The sequence below is a fragment of the Zalophus californianus genome, chromosome X (assembly GCF_009762305.2).
Source record: "Zalophus californianus isolate mZalCal1 chromosome X, mZalCal1.pri.v2, whole genome shotgun sequence".
NCBI lineage: Eukaryota > Metazoa > Chordata > Mammalia > Carnivora > Otariidae > Zalophus > Zalophus californianus.
In genome coordinates, this window is record NC_045612.1 from 60,289,538 (window position 1) to 60,310,201 (window position 20,664).

A 20,664-nucleotide genomic window follows, 5' to 3' on the forward strand; every position below is an offset into this window, starting at 1 on the left:
ATATGGAGGAAAGGGGACCCTTGTGCACTGTTGGTCAAAATGTAAATTAGTGTAGCCACTATGGAAAACAGTATGGAGGTTCTTCAAAAAATTAAAGATTGAATTACCATGTGATCCAGCAATTCCACTTCTCACTATTTATCCAAAGAATGTAAAACACTAATTCAAAAAGATAGACATATACCTATGTTTGTTTCAGTTTTATTTACTATAACAAAGATATGGAAGGAACCTAAGTTTCCATTAATAATAAATGGATAAAGAAGATCTCCTCTCTCTCTCTCTCTCTCTCTCTCTCTCTCTCTCACACACACACACACACACACACACACACACACACACAAACAGTGGAATATTACTCAGCCATAGAAAAGAGTGAAATCTTGCTAATTTCAACAACATGTATGGACATAGAAGGCATTATGTTAAGTGAAATAAATCAGACAGAGACTGAATGACATATGACATAAGATTTCTACTTATATGTGGAATCTAAAAAAAATAAAACAAACTAATAAAACAAGAATAGAAGTAAGCTCATAGGTGCAGAGAGCAAACTGATAACTGCCAGAAGGGAGGGGGTAGAGGGATGCGTGACATAGGTAAAAGGGACCTACAAACTTCCAGTTTTAAAATGATTAAGTCATGGGGATGTAATGTACAACATAACAAATATAGTCAATATCATTGTTATAATTTTGTATGGAGATTGATGGAAAGAAGATTTGCAGTGGTAATCATTTTGTAATGTTAAAATTATCAAATAAGTGTGAGATAAATTTGAAACTAATATATATTGTATTTCAATCATAGTTCAATGAAAAATATAAAATAAAAGAACTAAAGAAAAGTAATAGGAAAGGAGAACTAAAGAGTAATAAGAGGGGGTGCCTGGGTGCCTCAGTCATTAAGCTTCTGCCTTCAGCTCAGGTCATGATCCCAGGGTCCTGGGACCAAACCCCGCATCAGGATCCCTGCTCCGTGGGAAGCCTGCTTCTCCCTCTCCCACTCTCCCTGCTTGTGTTACCTCTCTTGCTGTCTCTCTCTCTGTCAAATAAATAAAATCTTAAAAAAAAGAGTAATGAGTACTAAGAAAAAATTTCAAATAAAGTATTTAAAGTTACAAAGATAATAAAGGAACTAAAAACAAAGACAGAACCATATTTAGGAAAAGAGGAGAAGAGGAGATGGTGCATGTGAACAAAATATTCACCCATTATGGAAAAATGTCATTAGGAAATGTGTAAAATTGATAAGTAATCATATAAATATATTATTTAGAGATATGGAAGTAGCCACCAAACTAAATGCAGATTCACATTCACATGTATGTTTGCCTAGACAATTTTACTGGTACTTGAATATCTTATCTTCAAATACGGTGATACTGCTTTAAATTGCAGCAATTGTGGCTTTTGAAAAAATAGATCAAATCAAGTAATGGTAGTGACAGGAAAAAAAATGACCCCTTATGTCATAAGTATATATTGTTTCTTTTAAATATTTATTTATTTCTTTTAGAGAGAGAGATAGAGAGAGAGCATGAGCAGAAGGGGCAGAAGGATAAGGAGAGAGAATCTCAAGCAGACTCCACCCTAAGCATAGAGCCAGACATGGGGCTTGATCTCATGACCATGAGATCATGACCTGAGCCAAAATCAAGAGTCAGATGCTTAACCAACTGTGCCATCCAGGTGCCCCCCATAAGTATATATTGTAAATACAACTCTAAAATTGTATTTTAAACTCTAGAAGTCATAGTAGTACTTAAGAATTCCATTATCATTTCCTGAGAAAGATTTCATGAGATAATAATTTTCATTTGATGCCATTATTATGTCTTGTATTCTAGTAGTTTAGCCACCTCTACTACTAGAGGGGTGTTCATCAAGGGTATTCTATTCCTCTTCCATCCTAACTATGGGCAGATATATGGCCTACCTCTCTTAAACTCCATTAGAAAACACAAAACACTTGCCTCTGTGCTATTCACTCCAACTTCAATTTATAGCTCATTTAGCTCAATTCCTCATTTTGGAGATGAAGAAACAACCCAAGAATAGGAAAAGGATTTATTTGTTTTACTTTATCATGAAACATGTGTTTTAGGGTGAAAATTATAGAGTCCCAACAGTTATATAGTTCCTATGTATTTAACTTCAACTTGTGTATTAGCTAATTTTGTACAGAGTAAGTAATCTGAGGTGGATTCCAGTTTTACAAACATCTTCTTTCATTGAATAGAAACAATGAATAATTTTGCAGCCCCCTTCTTTGTTTTTTCTGGTTATTTGATTTGCCTTCACTTGACTCCTAATTAACTGTAGTAAATGACAATATAAGATATTTAATCAAATGCTATTATTGTGTATAATACCATATAATTTCCGGGTGCTCCATAAATGAAAATATCTTCTGGAAAATAAAATAAGCTATCAGTTAACTGTTTCTATTGATAAGAGGGTGATACTTAACATATCGATTTATTTTTTGACTTAACATTTTATACTGAATTGGTTTCTTTTACCTTGTGTTCATATTGTTCAAAGAAAATTAAAAATCTATACACATTAATGGAGAACTCTTCATATGAGTAAGGCTCTATGAATATGTATAATACAAACCTAGATATATTACTAAGCAATTTACATGCTTCATTTTCCTATAAGGAAGGTCTTATTAATGTCCCTTTTTACATTTGAGGAAAAGGATATTCCAAGGGATTAAGAAAGTTATGCAGAGGTATTCTGCAACTAAGTGATAGAGTAAGAATTAAAATCAAAGCTGTCTGACTCCAAAACTGTAGGAAGTAATAACTACACTATACAACATTTATGATGCTCTCCATTTTCAACTTATTTAGGTATTTTGAGGGAGATCAGGAAATTTTTGCTAACACATTTTAGGGCACTAGAACCTTGATTATCACAATGCTCAGAGTTTGGGACTTGATGAAAGCTTATTATTTACTATAGGATTACCTTTTTTTTATCCCCTGTTGAAACTACCTTATGGAGAAGATAATTTTCACCAATGTAGAAAGCCAAGAACAAAAAAAAAAAAAGGAATTATTACATATATTTGGCCATATAAAGATTTTTAAATTTTTGCATTGCAAAAAACAAACACATAAAAAGCAATAGATATATGAGAGTTGGGGAAAATACAACAAAGAAGAAAAATGAAAATTAATATCTATAATATCTATAATAATATAACATCTATAATAAAGAAAGTTATAAACTGGCAAATAAATAACTGATGAGAAAAATAGAGGCTACAAAGGCATGATTCTCAAATGATCAAACCAAAGTGGACAAAGTATATTCCAAATATATTCAAATTCACTAGTAGTCAGGGAAATGTAAGTCAAAGTATGTGAAGTATTATGCATCCATTATAATGGCAGAGGAAAAACTGTAACATCTATTGCTAACTTAGCTACAGAGAAGTATGTATTATTTTCCTGCCTTTAAATAAAACTAACAAAACATCACTCTTTCTTCTGCTCTCTGCCACACTTCTCTCCCCCGTGTGTGTATGTGTGTGTGTGTATTTCAAGGTTTGATATGATAAAGTGAATCTTAGAGAAAAATAAAGAATGATACATAGTAGGATGTTGTTAAATGTTATCTGGAGAAAAGAAAAGAAGTAGAAATGAATGAGGGAAGAAATGGGGAGTGGGAAGACAAAAAAAAAATTAAAAATAACTGATGTAAGGCAAATCCAGAATATATGGCATCTTGGAGTGTAAAATTATGTGTGTGCTTTCATAAATAAGTTGGAACTAAAAGCGATAGCATTAGATATATATCAACTGACTTATAGGGATAACCTGGATATTGTCAACTATAGGAGTAAGTTATAAAGTACTGCATATTTATGATTTTAGTTTAGTCAAAAAATTATCTATCTGCTTACATGTACTTGTATGTACAAGGAGATTGTGTAAAAGAAAAAATGAACACAAGACTAGGGATGGATGTGTGAATAAGTTAGACATACAGGAACGAGCATAAGGTATTATTAATCTTTTTACATATTTTGATTATTTTAATTGTTATAATAAATTTGTATTACTTTTGTCAGTAAAAAATATATACAAAGAAAAAAATTGATCATAAGAAAAAATCAATAAGGAAACATCAATCTTAAACAACACATTATACCAAATAAACTTAACAGATATATATAAACCATTGTAAACAAAAGCAACAAAATATATATTATTTTCATTTGCACATGAAAAATATTCCAGGATAAATCATATGTTAAGTCTTATGACTTAAGACTTTTAAGACTTTAACAGTCTTAAAAAATTAAAAAGATTGAAATCATATATTTTAAAGATTTTATTTATTTATTTGACAGAGAGAGAGAGACAGTGAGAGAGGGAACACAAGCAGCGGGAGTGGGAGAGGGAGAAGCAGGCTTCCCCGTGGAGCAGGAAGCCCAAAGCGGGGCTCGATCCCAGGACCCTGGGATCATGACCTGGGCCGAAGGCAGCCACTTAACGACTGAGCCACCCAGGCGCCCCGAGATTGAAATCATATTAAGCATCTTTTCTGACCATAATCATATTATAAATAAAATACAAGAAAACAAGTGGAAAATTTACATTATGTGGAGATTTAAAAACATGCTACTAGATAACCAATGTTACAAAGAAGAAATCAGTAGAAAAATTAAAATATAACGTGACAAATTAAAAATAATATACAAAATATGGAAAGACCCCAGATGTCCATCAACAGATGAATGGATAAAGAACGGGTTGCTCAGCCATCAAAAGAAAAAAAAAAGAAATCTTGCCATTTACAGTGTTGTGGATGGAACTAGAGGGTATTAGGCTGAGTGAAATAAGTCAGTCAGAGAAAGACAAATACCATATGATTTCACTCATATGTGGAATTTAAGAAACAAAACAGATGAACATAGGGGAAGGGAAGGGAGAATAAAAGAAGATAAAAACAGAGAGTGAGGCAAAACATAAGAGACTCTTAACTATAGGAAACAAACTGAAGGTTTCTGGAGGGGAGGTGGGTGGGAGGATGGGGTAACTGGGTGATAGGCATTAAGGAAGGCACTTGATATCATGAGCACTGGGTGTTATATGCAACTGATGAATCATTTTAAATTCTATCCCTAAAATTAATAATACACTGTACATTAACTAAATTGAACTGAAAATAAAAAAGAACAACTAAAGCCCAAATTTACTAGAATGAAGGCAATAACAATGATCAAAGCAGAAATAAATGAAATAGAGACTAATAAGATAATAAAAAAAATCAGTGACAGTAAGAGCTAGTGTTTTGAAAAGATAAACAAAACTGATAAACCTATAACTAGACTCACCAAGAAAAACATAGAAAAATGTCAAATAAATAAAATCAGAAATGAAAAAAGGCAGCACACTGTTACAATACAAATGCAACGGATTTTAAGAGACTACTATGAAGAAGAAATTGATAAATCCTAGCAACATACAACATTACAAGACTGAATCAGAAAGAAATAAAATATCTGAGCAGACTCATTACTAGTAAGGAAATTGAATGAGTAATCAAAAACCTCCCAAAGAACAAAAGTTCAGGATCAGAGGTCTTCCCTGGAGAATTTTACCAAACATTTAAAGAAGAACTAATATCAATCTTTCTCAAACTCTTCCAAACATACAGAAGAAGAAGTAACATTACTGAACTCATTTTATAAGGCCAACATAACCTGATACTAAAACCACACAAAGATACCACAAGAAAAGAAAATTACAGGCCAATATCTCTGATAAATATAGATAAAAAGTCCTCAACAAAATATTAGCAAAACTGAAATCAACAATATATTGAAAGGATCATACAACATGACCAAAGGGGATTTATTCCAGGGATGCAAGGATGGTTCAACACCTGCAAATCAATATTATACATCACATTAATGAAACAGAAGATAAAAATCATCTCAATAGATGCAGAAAACGCATGTGAAAAAATTCAACATTCCCTTACAATAACTCAACACTCTGGGTATAGAGAGAGTGTACCTCAACATAAGTAAGGCCATATAAGACAAAACCCACAACTAATATCATACCCAATGGTGAAAAACTGGACATTTTCCCTCTAAGATTAGGTATAAGACAAGAATGACCATTCTCATCATTTTTATTCAACACAGCATCGGAAGTCCTAGCCAGAGCATTTAGGTATGAACAGGAAATAAAAGTCATCCAAATCAGACAAAGAGAAGGGGGATTAAGAGGTACAAACTTCCATTTACAAAATAAATAAATCACAGAGATAAAATTGCACCATAGGAAATATAGTCAATAAGATAGTAAAAATATTCGGAGACAGATGGTCAGTACACTTGTCATGATGAGCACTGAGTAATGTATAGAATTGCAGAAACATTATATTGTACATTAGAAGTTAATATAACACTGTATGTTAATTATAAATCAATTAAATATTCATCCAAATAAAAAAGTCCCCCAAATTGGAAAGGAAGAAGTAAAATAGTATCTACTTGCAGATAAAATGATATAATACATTAAAAACATTAACTCCACCAAAATCTGCTAGAACTAACAAAAAGCATTCAATAAGGTTGCAGGATACAAAATCCATACACAAAAACTTGTGTTTCTACACAATAATAATGAAGTAGCAGAAACAAAAATGAAGAAAACAATTCCACTTACAGTTGCATAAAAAATAATAAAATATTCAGGTATAAATTTAACTAAGGAAGTGAAAGACGTGGATTTGGAAAACTATAAGACATTGATGACAGAAATTGAAAAAGACAAATTATAAATAGATATTCCATGCTAATGGATTGGAAGAATTATTATTGTTAATTTGTCCACGTTACCCAAAGCAATCTACAGATTTAACACAATCCTTATAAAAATTCCAATGTTGGGGCGCCTGGGTGGCTCAGTTGTTAAGCGTCTGCCTTCGGCTCAGGTCATGATCCCAGGGTCCTGGGATCGAGCCCCACATCGGGCTCCCTGCTCCACGGGAAGCCTGATTCTCGAACTCTCCCACTCCCCCTGCTTGTGTTCCCTCTATCGCTGTCTCTCTCTCTGTCAAATAAATAAATAAAATCTTAAAAAAATTTTTCAATGGTATTTTTCACAGAAATAGTACTAACAATCTTAATATTTGTACGAAACTATAAAAGATCCTGAAAAATTAAAAAGTAATCTTTAGAAAAAGGAATAAAGCTGCAAGTCTCATGCTACCTGATTTCAGACTATACTATAAAATTACAGTAGTCATAATAGTATGGTTCTATGGCCCCAAAACAGACAACAAGATCAATGGAGCAGGACAGAGAGATCAGAAATAAACCCAGACACATACAGCCAATTTAGTTATGACAAAGGAGCCATGAATATTAAATGAGGAAATGGCAGTGTCTTCAATAAATGGTGTTGGGAATACCAGAGTCACATGCAGAAGAGTGAAACTGGACCACTATCTTACACCATATACAAACAACTCAAAAATGATTAAAGATTTAAATGTAAGACACTAAACCATAAAACTTTTAGAAGAAAATATAGACAATAAACTCCTTGACATTAGTCTTAGTGAGTTTTTTTTTTTTTTGGATTTGACTCCAAAAGTTATGGAATAATAAGTCACAGGAATATAAGGCACAGCATAAGGAATACAGTCAAGTATACTGTAGTAGTGATGTATAGCAACAGATGGTAGCTACGCTAGTGGTGAACATAGCATAATGTAAAAAGTTGTTAAATCACTATGTTGTACATCTGAAACTGATATAACATTGTGTGTTGATTATATTCAAAGAAAGTAAAATCTCTCACACACACACATGCTACAGTGTAATTCAGCCATTAAAGAAGAAAATCTTGTACTGTGTATGAAACTTGAAGGAATTATTTCTAAGTGAAGTAAGTCAGAGAGAGACAAACACTGTATGATTTCACTTATATGTGGAAAATTAAACAACAACAACAACAACAACAAGAGGATGGATACAGAGGACAGATTCGTTGTAAATATGTGGAGCCTGGGGAATGGATGAAGTAGGTGAAAACAGTTAACAATTACAAACATCAAGTTATAAACAATTAAGTCATCATGATGTAATGTACATCATGGTGACCATAGTTCATTATATTGTATAGTATATTTGACAGTGTTAATAGAGTAGACCCTAAAAATTTTCATCTTAAGAAAAAATTTCGTATTATATATGGTGATGGATGTTAACTAGATTTATTGCGATGATCATTTCTCAATATATCCAAATACTGAATCATTATGTTGTATATCTGAAACTATTATAATTTTATAGGCCAATTATATCTAAGTAAAAAGAAAAAAAAAGAATGGGAAACAAATTCTCTAAACATTACATCAGTTTTTTACCTCAGTAAGTGAAGTATAAAGAACTTTTCAGGAGAAGCCTGGGGATATGGCAGAGTAGGAGGAACCTAAGCTAACTTTGTCCCACTGATACACCTAGATAACAGCCACATTAGTGCAATCAACCCAGAAAATGACCTGAAGACTGGCAGAACAGACTCTCCACTGTTAATCAGAGAGAGGAGGCCACATAGAAAATGGTAAGAGAGACAGAGACCTGATCGAGAACAAAACTCACAGTAAGTCTAACCACAAATGAGAGGGACACTACAAGCACAAAAAGGGGAGATGAACAGACCCCACATCAGGCACTCCAGACATGAGAAACCTTCACTGGGAGTATGGGTTCCCAAAACATTTGACTTTTAAAACCAGTGGGGTTTAAGGTCAGAAGTTTTTACAATCAGTGGGGCTTAACCCTGGATACTTTAAAAATAAGCTGGCTCAGCTCTAGGAAAGCCTGAAGACAATAGGAATCTGAGTCACTGCCTGTAGAGAAACAGCATAAAAAGCAACCCTACTGAGATACAGCATAGAAGCAGCAATTTGAAATGTGCCTGAGGCATAGGGGAAGGAAACTTATTTATTAATTTCAGAACACGCACTAGAGGGGCAAGAATACTAAGAAACTTCTTCAAGAACAAAAGAGGTGGCAGGCACCATTTTCCCCTATACCCCCAGCATAGATGCCCAGACATCTGCAGGAACCAGTGCAAACACTCCCCACAAAGCTTGTAACACTGCACACCCCACTCCTGTGTTCTCCTGTAGATCTTCCCCATTTAACCCCCAAATTCAGCTAGAGTCCCTACAAAGTGGCTCTAGCCAGGTCTCATCTTGCAATCAGCCCTGGTAGGGAAAGGTACCTAGCTGCTAAGATCATACCCCCTACCCCAGCATCGTCCTGCAGACTTACCCTATCCAACCCATCCCCCTTGGCAGGAGTCCCTACAAAGTGGTGCTTATTGTGTCTCATTCTGGAAGAGGACCCAACAGTGACCAGCACCATTCCAAAGTGACTCTTGTCTTAAGGATAGGGGAATGTAACCACACACACTAGTTCTATTGCAGCCTCAACAATGGGCTGGAGCAAACATCTGATCTGATTGCTAGCCCTGATCTGATTGCTAGGCCACCAAGGAAACCTCAGAGGGGAAGCTTAAGGAGAGAGCCCTGTAGTTTGAGGTCATTGCAATCCGCACAGTCAAACTGGGGACAAAAATCTGGTCTGAATATAGGTACCAAAAAAAGTCTCTCAGGGGAAAATGCAGGAAGAACAACCTGCAGTTCAGTGTGACCACAGCCCTGCCTGGCAAACAGAGTCTGATCCAATTACAAGCTAAAAGCAGCCCCAGACTGGTCCTCAACTGGACAGGGATCAAAACTGCTAACTAAAGGGGGTCATTGTAGCTGACTGAACTGAAAGCAAACATGGCTCGACCACAACAGTAGGGTGCATACAACACACATTAGAGACATCCTTGAAGGGCTTCGTTCTGGTGAAAAGGGGACTTTGCACTACAGGGCACTACAGGACATTTTCTTCATAACATCACTACTTTCAAAGTCAAGAGATACAGTTGACTTTCCTAATACATAGAAACAAACACAGGGATTTAGACAAAACTAGGAAACAAAAATATATCCCAAATGAAACACCAGAACAAAATCAGAGCAAAACAGCTAAATGAAATGGAGATAAGCAATATGCTTGACAGAGAATTCAAGGTAATGATCATAAAGATACTGGATTTCAGAAAAGAGTGGAGGATGTCAGTGAAGCTTGACAGAGAATTCAAGGTAATGATCCCAAAGATACTGGATTTCAGAAAAGAGTGGAGGATCTCAGCGAAACTTTAAACAAAAAGAAAATATAAAAAGGAACCAATCAGAGGTGAAGAACTCAATACTTAAAATTAAAAAATACACTAGAGGGAAAAGTAGTCCAGAGGAAGCAGAAAAAAAAATAATAAAAATGAGCACAGGGTAAGAAAGCTCAGTGAAATCATCAAGCTTAACAATATCTGCATTATCGAAATCCCAAAAGGAGAGAAAAGAGATAAAAGGGCAGAAAATGTACTTGAAGAACTAATAGCTGAAAAATTCCTGAATCTGGGGAGGGAAACAGAAATCCAGATCCAGAAACACAGACAGTCCCCCAAAAAATCAACACACAGTGGTCCACACCAAGGCACAGAATGATTAAAATTGTAAAAAGCAGGGATAAGAGAGAATTTTAAAAGGAACAAGAGAAAAAAAAACAGTTATATACAAGGAAAATCCCATAAATCTATCAGCTGATTTTTCAGCAGAAACTTTGCAAACCTTGAGAGTGGTATGATATATTTAAATACTGACAGGAGAAAACGTACAGGCAAGAATACTCTATCCAACAGGCTGTCATTCAGAATAGAAGAAGAAATAAAGGGTTTCTCAAACAAACAGAAGTTAAATAAATTCATCACCACTAAACCAGCTTTACAAGAAATGTTAAAGCAAATCCTTGACTAGAAAGAAAAGGCCATATGAAGAGTAAGAAAAATAGAAAAGAAAAAAAAATATAGGTAAATACAAACATAATAAAGGCAGTAGATAAGACACTTATACAACCAATATGGAGGTTAAAGCACAAAGCAGTAAAATCAATTTTATGTAAAAATTTGTCATATGATTCATAAAATAAAAGAATGCAGTCTTTTTTGAAGATGGCACTGAAGGCTAAGAAGGAAGCCTCTGCCCCTCCCAAAGCCAAAGCCAAAGCAAAGGCTTTGAAGGCCAAGAAAGCAGTGCTGAAGGCATCTGCAGTCACAAAAAAAAGATCCGCATGTCACCTACATTCCGACGATCCAAGACACTGCGTCTGCGGAGGCAGCCCAAATATCCTCGAAAGGGCACCCCCAGGAGAAACAAGCTTGATCACTATGCCATCATCAAGTTCCCCCTGACTACTGAGTCAGCCATGAAGAAAACAGAAGACAACACACTTGTGTTCATTGTGGATGCCAAGGCCAATAAGCACCAGATCAAACAGGCTGTGAAGAAGCTCTACGACATTGATGTGGCCAAGGTCAACAGCTTGGTCAGGCCTGATGGAAAGAAGAAGGCATATGTTCGATTGGCTCCTGACTATGATGCTTTGGATGTTGCCAACAAAATTGGAATAATCTAAACTGAGTCCAGCTGGCTAAATCTAAATATAAATTTTTTCACCAAAAAGAAAATGTAGTGTCACATCATATACATAAAACATGAGGGGAAGTAAAAAATTAGTGCTTTTAGAATGGGTTCAAACTTAAGCAACCATCAATTTAATATAAAATGCTATATTCATAGGATGTTATATATCAACCTAATGGTAACCACAAATTAAAAATCTGTTAGAGATATGAAAAAAGAGAGAGAGAGAGAATCCAAGCATATCACTAAAGAAAACCAGCAAACCACAAAGGAAGAAAGCTAAAGCAGGAAGGAATAGAGAAGAACTACAAAAACAGTCCTGAAGGAAGTAACAAAATGGCAATAAGTACATACCTATCAATAATTAATTTGAATGTATATGGACTAAATGCTCCAATGTAAACCCATAGGGTGACTGAATGGATGAAAAAGCAAGATCAATCCATATCCTATGCTGCCTACAAGAGATTTACTTCAGGCTGAAAGATACATTCAGATTTAAAGTGAAAGGATGGGAGCTAAGATGTTGGAGTGGTAGGGGGATCCTATGCTTGCCTTGTCCCTTGAAAAGAGCTAGATAATTATCAAATCATTCTGAACACCCAAGAAATTGATCAGAGGCCTGAGAACAATCTGTACATATAAAGGGAGAAAAAAGGCCAAATTGTGGAAGGTAGAAGCAGCAGGGAGTTGATTTTGGGGAGAAAAAATTGCAGGTGCTGCTGGGGGAAGGATCTCTGATCATGGAGAGAGGAGACAGAGAGAAAGAGAGATAAAGAGAGAAAGCAGCATGCAACAGATTGCACAAGAAAAACTCTTCCTTGAAACCATTGCCTGGGAAAAGGAGAGAGGTTGATTATCACAAGTTTTTACAAGCAGGGGAGCTCAAATTCTGAAGTTTTAGAAGTTCAGGCCATCACCCGGGTCATGTGTGGTGGGCTTAGTGGTTCTTATGTGGGGAAGGAGGGCAGAGGCCCAAATCAGAAAGCATGGTCTGAGGATCTCATGGGATCTCTCTCATGCACCAGGAGAAAAATTCCTCTTCTTAAAGTGCATTTGGGAGAGGTGGCACTGCCTCTCAGGGATCAAGAGACAGGTGGGCACAATTTAGTGACCACATTAATTAGCATAGCAGCAGAGGCACCTGCTGAAGGAAACTAACCTGGAAGCCAGCTTTTGGCTGTGTTTTACCATAAGCTCCCAGGCCCTGCATGGTCATGCGATTGCTTATCTGGGACAAACCTGCACCAGCAACAGCATGGGGAAACCTCCCCCAGAAGATCAGCATGGGTCTACACCACTCTAGGTCCCTAAAATTTGGAGTTTTTGAAACCCAGCTGTGCACCTGAGGAAAAACACAGGAGCTTTGCACCACCAGGCAGGCAGATGGCACAGACACAGTGTGAAAGCAGGGTTCTGATGGAAGTCAGGGACACAAGAAGGGGAGATTGTATGCTCTTCTGTGAGGGCTTCCTGAACAGCTTCAGGCTTAAACTGTCCTGTCTGGGGACAAGATAACAGTGTGATACAATTCCCCCTGCCCCACCCATCAGCACTGACAGACTTCAGTGTTCAATACTGTGCCCCTCAGTGGAGGCTGGAGCCATTTAACTAACCCCCACCTCACTGCTCCCTGCAAGGTGCATCTTTACTAGGGCAAGTCAGCCTGATAAGAGCAGTAGGCCCCTCCCCCAGAAGACCAGCACAAACCCCCAGATGCACCAAACCTACTGATCATAGAGTGTTGCAAACTTCAGCTCTAGTGGAAATAAGGTCAGGCTTATTTTAATAAGCAGACAAAAAAAAAAAGCTATTTAAAACACCACACACTGGACAAGGTCCAAATACTTCCCACTGTTATCAAGGAGAAACTCTGCAGAGACCTGACCTGAGGGATAGAGAAGCCAAAACAAAACAACATAGCAAACACTCTGAATGACCTCCTTGAAGTGCAAGGCCCTGGACACTATAGGATCTCTTCTTAACATAGCCATTATTCTCAGGAGTAGGAAATTTAACAGGCTTTCCTAACACACACACACACACACACACACACACACACACACACACACACACTAAAAACTGACCTAGACAGAATGCAAAGATGGAGGAATTTGCCCCAAAAGAAAACATGAAGAGGTCATGGCCAGTGATCTAATCAAAACAGATATAAGTAATATGCCTAAACCAGACTTTAAACAATCTTAAGGATACAGGCTGGGCTTGAGAAAAGGATAGAAGACATGAGAGAATCCCTTCCTGCAGGGATAAAAGAACAAAACACTAGTCAGACTGAAATTAAAAATGCTTAATCAAGATGAAATACTGACTGGATACAATAACAATGAGGATGAATGAAACAGAGGAAAGAATCAGTGATATAGAAGATAAAATTATTGAAAATAATGTAGCTGAAAAAAAGAGGGAAGAAAAGTATTGGATTAAGAAGGTAGACTTAGGGAACTCAGCAACACCATAAAGTATAACAACATTCATATTATAGGAGACTCAGAAGAGAGGGGAAAGGGGGCAGTAGTTTTATTTAAGGAAACAATAGCTAAAAACTTCCCTAGTCTGGGGAAGGAAACAGACATCCAAATCCAGAAGGCACAGAGAAATCCCATCAAATGCAACAAAAGCAGGCCTACACCAAGATATATTGTAGTAAAATTTTGGAAATATAGAGATAAGGAAAGGATCCTGAAAGCAGCAAGGGAAAAGAAATCCCTAACCTACAAAGGAAGACAAATCAGATTTACAGCAGATCTTTCCACAAAACCTGACAGGCCAGAAGAGAGTGGCATGACATATTCAATGTGCTGAATGGGAAAAATATGCAGCCAAGAAGACTTTATCCAGCAAGACTATCATTCAGAATACAAGGAGAGAAAGTTTCTGAGACAAACAAAAACTAAAGGAGTTCTTAAATGCTAAGCCAGTTCTGCATTAAATATTGAAAGGGACCATTTGAGTGGGAAAGAAAGACCGAAAGCAACAAAAACTAGAAAGGAACAGGGAAAGTCTCCAGAATCAGGGACACTACAGTCGCTGTAATAAACGAAATGGCACTAAATTCTTATCTATCAATAAGCATGCTAAATGTAAGTGGACTAAATGCTCCAATCAAAAGACATAGTGTATAAGAATGGATAAAAAAATAGGACACATTTATATGCTAAGAGACTCATTTGAGACCTAAAATCACCTCCAGATTAAATATAAGGGGATGGATAAGCATCTGTTATGCTAATGGACTTCAAAAGAAAGCCAAAGTAGCCATACTTAAAACAGACAAACTAAATTTTAAAACAGACTGTAACAAGAGATTAAGAAGGGCACTATATAATAATAAAGGGGTCATTCCAACAAAAAGATCTAATTGTAAATATTTATGCCTCCAACTTCGGAACATCCAATTATATAAATCAATTAATAACAAACATGAAGAAACTCATTGATAATAATACAATAAAAATAGAGGATTTTATCATCTCACTCACAGCAATGGTCAGATAATCTAAATAGATCAACAAGGAAACAAGGGCTTTCAATGACACTCTGGACCAGATGGAATTAACAAATACATTTAAATCATTTCATCCTAAAGCAGCAGAATACACATTCTTCTCTAGTGCACATGGAACATTCTCCAGAATAGATCACATTCTGGGTCAAAAATCAGGCCTCAACAAGTAGAAAAAGACTGAGCTCATATGACGCATATATCCTGACCACAGCGCAATATACCTTGAAGTAAAACACGAGACAAAATTTGGAAAGAACACAAATACATGGAAGTTAAAGAACATTCTATTAAAGAATGAATGCGTAAACCAGGAAACTAAAGAAGTAATTTTAAAAAATACATGGAAGCAAATGAAAATGAAAACACAATAGTCTAGAACTTTTGGGATGCACCAAATACAATCATAAGAGGGAAGTATATAGTATTGCTATATATACCTACCTCAAAAAGAAGAAAAAATCTCAATTTTGCAAACCTAACCTAAAAACCTAAAGGAGCTAGACAAACGACAACTGAAGACTAAAGCCAGTAGAAAAAGGACAATAATAAAGATTAGAGCAGAAATAAATGATATACAAATAAAAACAGTACAAAAAATCAATGAAACTAAGAGCTGGTTCTTTGAAAGAATTAAAAAAATTTGATAAACCCCTGGAAAGACTTATCAAATGGAAAAGAGAAAGTGCCCAAATAAATAAAATCATGAATGAAACATGAGAGATCACAACCAACACCACAGAAATACAAAGAGTTATGAGAACATTATGAAAAATCATATGCCAACAAAATAAGCAATCTGGAAAAAAAAGGAAAAATTACAAGAAACATACAAACTACTAGAACTGAAACAGGAAGAAACAGAAAATCTGAAGAGACCCATTAACAGTAAAGAAATTTAATCACTAATCAAAAATCTATCAACAAACAAAACTCCAGGGCCAGATGGCTTCCTAGGGGAATTGTACAGTCATTTAAAGAAGAGTTAATACCTATTTTTCTCAAACTGTTCCAAAAAATGTGGAAATGGAAGAAAACTTCCAACCCCCTTTTACAAGGCCAGCAATACCTTGATTCCAAAACCACACAAATACCTGAATAAAAAACAGGAATACAGGCAAATATCCCTGATGAACATGGATATAAAAATTCTCAACAAGATGCTAGCAAAGTGAATCCAACAGTATATTAAAAGAATTATTCAACAAGATCAAATGGAATTCATTCCTGGGTTGCAAGGGTGGTTCAGTATTGGCAAATCATTCAATGTTATAAACAACATCAATAAAAGAAAGGGTACAAAACACACAATGCTCTCAATAGATGCAGAAAAATCATTTGACAAAATACAGCATACATTCTTGATAAAAGCTCTCAATAAAATAGGGATAAAGAGAACATTCCTCAACATCATAAAGGCCATATAGAAGAGACCCACAGCTAATATCATCCTCAATGGGGGAAAACAGAGCTTTTCCTTTATGGTCAGGAAAAAAACAAGGGTGTCCACTCTCACCCACTATTTAACATAGTACTGGAAGTCTTACCCTCCACAATCAGACAAAAATAAAAAAATAAAATGCATCTGAATAGGCAAGTAAGAAGTCAAACGTTCACTATTCACAGACATTATACTTTATATAGAAAACACGAAAGACTCCACCAAAATTTACTGAAGCTGATTCTCAAATTCAGCAAAGTCGTAGGATATAAAATCAATGTACAGAATCCTTTTTCATATGTATACACCAATAAAGATTCAGCGGAAAGAGAAATTGATCTCATTTACACTCACACCAAAAACGATTATATACCTAGGAATAAGCATAACCAAAGAGGTAAAAGATCAATGCTCTGAAAACTATAGAACACATATGAAAGAAATTGAAGAGGACACAGAGAAATGGAAAAACAGTCCATGCTCATGGATTGGAAGAGCAAATATTGTTAAAACGTCCAAAATCTATGCATTTAATGTAATCCCTATCAAAATACCATCAGCATTTTTCATGGAGCTAGAACAAACAATCCTAAAATTTGTATGGAACTCAAAAAGATCCTGAATAGCCAAAATAATCTTGAAAAAGAAAAGCAAACCTGGAGGCATCACAATTCCAGACTTCAAGCTGTATTACAAAGGTGTAGTGAACAAGACAGTACAGTACTAGCACAAAAACAGACACATGGATCAATGGAACAGAATAGAGAACCCAGAAATGGACCCTCAATTCTATTGCCAATTAATCTTTGACAAAGCAGGAAAGAATATCCAGTGGGAAAAAGTCTCTTTAACAAATGGTGTTGGGAAAACTGGACAGCAACATGAAGAAGTATGAAACTGAACCACTCTTATGCCATAAACAAAAATAAATTCAAAATTGGTGAAAGACCTAAATATGAGACAGGATACCATCAAAATCCTAGAAGGGAATACAGGCAGCAATTTCTTTAACCTTGTTCATAGCAACTTGTTACCAGACATGTCTCTGGAGGCAAGTAACAAAAGCAAAAATGAACTATTGGGACTTTATCAAGATGAAAATTTCTGGGGCGCCTGGGTGGCTCAGTTGGTTAAGTGACTTCCTTCAGCTCAGGTCATGATCCTGGAGTCCTGGGATCAAGTCCCGCATCAGGCTCCCTGCTCGGCGGGGAGTCTGCTTCTCCCTCTGACCCTCTTCCCTCTTGTGCTCTCTATTTCTCATTCTCTGTCTCTCAAATAAATAAATAAAATCTTTAAAAAAAGATGAAAATTTATGCACAGTGAAGGAAACAGTCAACAAAACTAAAAGGCAACCTAAGGAATGGGAGAAGATATTTGCAAATGACTTATCTGATAAAGGTTAGTACTCAAAATCTATAAAGAACTTCTCAAACTCAACACCCTAAAAATAAATAATCCAGTTAAGAAATTAGCAGAAGATACAGACATTTTCCAATGAAGACATACAGATGGCTGGCAGACACATGAAAATATGCTCAAAATCACTCATCATCAGGGAATACAAATCAAAACCATGATGAGATACCACCTCACACTGTTCAGAATGGCTAAAATTAACAACACAGGAAACAACAGATGTTGTCAAGGATGCAGAGAAAGGGGAACCCTCTTAAACAGTTGGTGGAAATGCAAACTTGTGCAGCCACTCTGGAAAAAAAGTACAGAGGTTCCTCAAAAATTTAAAAAAATATAACTGTCCTATGACCCAGCAATCACATTATTAGGTATTTATGCAAAAGTTACAAAAATGTTGATTCAAAGGGCTATATGAACCCTGATATTTGTAGCAACATTGTCAACAATAGCCAAATTATGGATTGAGCCCGGATGTTCATGGATATATGAATGGATAAAGAACAGGTGGTATATAGTGAAATATTACTCAGCCATTAAAAGGAATGAAATCCTGTTATTTGCAATGACATGGTAAGTGAAATAAGTTAGTAAGAGAGAAACAAATGCCATATGATTTCACTCATATGTGGAATTTAGGAAACAAAACAGATGAACATAATGGAAGGAAAAAGAAGAGATAGAGGGAAAAAAAAAACATAAGAGACTCTTAACTATAGAGAATAAACTGAGGGTTGGTGGAGGGTAGCTGGGCAGGGATGGGCTAATCAGATGATGGGTATTAATGAGGTCACTTGTTATGATGAGCAGTGGGTGTTATATGTAAGAGATAAATCACTAAATTCTAACCTGAAACCAATTTTAGATTTATGTTTACTAACTAAAATTTAAATAAAAAATCAAAAAAAGGAAACTATAAAGAAAGGATGGGAAATTATTCATAGTGTCAATGGAAGGCAAAAGAAAGCTAGGGTAGCAATATTTAGAGTTGACAAAAGCAACTTTAGAACAATGACTGTAATAAGAGACAAAGAAGGACACTATAGAATAAAATGAATGAGTCAACAAAAAATAACAATTGTAAGTATTTATGTACCAAACGTGGAAACACCCAAATAAATAAAGCAATTATTAAGATATATAAAGGAAGAAAAGGATGCTAATGCAATTATAGTAGGGGACTTCAACACGCCACTGATATCAGTGCATAGATCATCCAGACAGAAAATCAACAAGAAAACAGAAGCTCTGAATGACACATTGGTTCTAACATATATTCAAAGAACATCAGCTAAAAACAGTGGAATACCCATTCTTTTCAAGTGCACATGGAACACTGCCCAGAATAGATCACATTAGACCATAAAACAAGTCACAACAAATTCAAAACCATTGAAATCATATCATGCATGTTTTCCAACCCCAACATTGTGAAACTAGAAATCAACAAAAAGAATAAATTTGGAAAGAACACAAATACTTGGAGGTTAAGTAACATGCTACTCAACAATGAATGGGTCAACCAGGAAATCAAAAGAGCAAATCAAAAAATTCATGGAGATAAATGAGAATGGTAACATAATGTTACAAAATCTTTGGGATGCAGCAAAAACTCTTCTAAGAGGGAAGATTATAACAATACAGGCCTATCTCAAGAAGTAAGAAAATCTCAAATATAAAACCTAGCCTTACACCTAAAGGAACTAGAAAAAGTACAAAGCCCAAAGCCAGTAGAAGGACAGAAATAATAAAGATTAGAGGAAATATAAATGAAATAGAGCCTAAAATAAAATAGATCAGATCAATGAAACTAGGAGCTGGTACTTTAAAATGGTAAAAAGAATGATAAACCTTTAGGCAAACTCATAAAAAAAGGAGGACTTACATATCTATAATCACAAATGAATGAGTATAAATGACACCACAAAAATACCAAAGATTTTAAGAGAATATCATGGAAAATTATATGTCAACATATTAGACAACTGAGAAGAAGAAAAGGATAAATTCCTAGAAACATATAACCTCTGAGGAATGATTCGGAAGCAAGAGAAAGTGTGAGCAAACCAATTACTCAATGGCTTGAGTAATTCAATCAATGAAATTGAATCAGTAATCAAAAACAACAACAACTAAAGTCCAGGATCAGATGGCTTCACAGGTGAATTCTACCACATATTTATAGATGATATAATACCTATTTTTTTTGAAGTATTCCAAAAAAAAAGGGGGGGGTGGATGGAAAGATTCCAAAATCATTCAAGGAGGCCAGCATTTCCTTAATATCAAACCCAGATAAAGAAAGTACAAAAAATGAAAACTGCAGGTTAATATCTCTGAAGAACATAAATGCAATAATCTTCAACAAAATATTAGCTAACCAAATCCAACAACCATTGAAAACATCACTCAGCACAATCATGTGGGATTTATTCCTGTGATGGAAAGGTGGTTTAATATTCACTGATCAATGTAATACACCACATTAGCAAAAGAAAGTACAAAAACCATGTAATCATTTCAATAAATGCAAAAAAAGGATTTGAAATAATACAGCATCCATTCATGGAAAAAAAAAAACTCTTCAAAAAGTAGGTTTAGAAGAAATAAACCTCAACATTATAAAGGCCAGTATGAAAATCTCACAGCTATCATCATACTCAATGGGGAAAAACTGAGAACTTCTCTTTTAAGATCAGGAA

General features: G+C 35.4%; 1 protein-coding gene and 1 pseudogene across 1 annotated transcript in view; one reads left to right on the forward strand and one right to left on the reverse strand.

Annotated features, from left to right (window-relative positions):
* Window positions 1-20,664, reverse strand: part of CYLC1 (cylicin 1) — a 120,764-nt gene that overhangs the window by 27,143 nt on the left and 72,957 nt on the right. The gene's annotated exons all lie outside the window — the stretch shown is intronic.
* Window positions 11,114-11,577, forward strand: LOC113930960 (annotated as a pseudogene).